The sequence below is a fragment of the Physeter macrocephalus genome, chromosome 8 (assembly GCF_002837175.3).
Source record: "Physeter macrocephalus isolate SW-GA chromosome 8, ASM283717v5, whole genome shotgun sequence".
Taxonomy (NCBI): Eukaryota; Metazoa; Chordata; class Mammalia; order Artiodactyla; family Physeteridae; genus Physeter; species Physeter macrocephalus.
In genome coordinates, this window is record NC_041221.1 from 13,274,114 (window position 1) to 13,275,390 (window position 1,277).

Below are 1,277 nucleotides of genomic sequence, written 5' to 3' on the forward strand. Positions count from 1 at the left end.
CTGCACGCAGCAACGAAGACCCAACACCGCCAAAAATAAATCAATAAATAAATGTTTATAAATTTTTTTAAAAAGATAATATACATTTTGATGATTTTTAGTATATTGACAGAACTGTGCATCCATAGAGTAATCTAATTTTAGAACATTTTCAGCATAACCCTTCAAAATCATGTCCGTATTTAGCCATCACTCCCATTCTCTGCCCAAACCTCAGCCGTGAGCAGCCACTGATCTGCTTTCTGTCTCTATGGATCTGCAGAGTTGCCTATTCTGGACGTTGCGTAGAAATGAAGCCTACAATGTGTGACCCTGTGACGGGCACCAGTGTCGTCTGGGGAAAAAACTCCTCTGCCGCCTCCCCTCCAGTCTGCTCTGAAGGGCAGGGCCTGGCTGGCCCCGCACTTGCTTGGCCTGCTCCTCACCCAGTGGCAAGGCAGCTCCCGCGCTACAGCCAAGCTCCTGGTTCGCCCTGGGCAGCGTCCAGCGGAGCCTGAGAGCCCCGGTCACAGACGCATGGGCCACGGGGGTGCCGCCGGGTGCTGCGCCCGTGTCGAGGAGCCTGCGGGCCAGTGCGGATGCCCCGCCCGGGAGGCCGCGCCCGCCTCTTGTCCGACGGGCGCCCTGTGTTGGTGCCCCGGGAGCTGGACAGCAGGAGAGTCAGCACGGGGCAGAGGAGACAGGAGGCCAGGCTGGAGCTTCCGAGGAAGGAGGGAAGTCCCTGGGAAGAGGACGGGGAAGACGAAGGGGAGGGAGGCTGAGGGTGCAGCACCAGAGACAGCATCCTGGGCCCCCCTCCATCCGGGGGCCTCACAGCTGGGGAGGCCCTCTGGAGACTGGCTGCCACGAGGAGCAGGAACAGTTCAGAGCACCCGCCGCCCCAGGCGCTCGCGGGGCCCTCTGCTTGGGGTGAGGTGTCCAGGGCCCGCCTCAGCTTCCCAGCATCTGGAATGACTCAGAACCCCCGGCCACACCTCTAGCTTTGTGCTTTGTTCTAAATGAACGTTATGTTTTACCACCCTTGGCTTGTCACTGGGTTTGTTCTGCTTAAATTTGATGTGTCAGCTCCTAGAATGGAGAATTTGCCTTCATGACATTTGATAACGCACTGAGCTTGCTTGCCTTTTCCTTTTTTTTTGCAGTAAAGTATACCGAATGTAGATTTACCACTTTTGACCATTTTTTTTTTTTTGCGGTATGTGGGCCTCTCACCGTTGTGGCCTCTCCCGTCGCGGAGCACAGGCTCTGGACGCGCAGGCTCAGCAGCCATGGCTCAC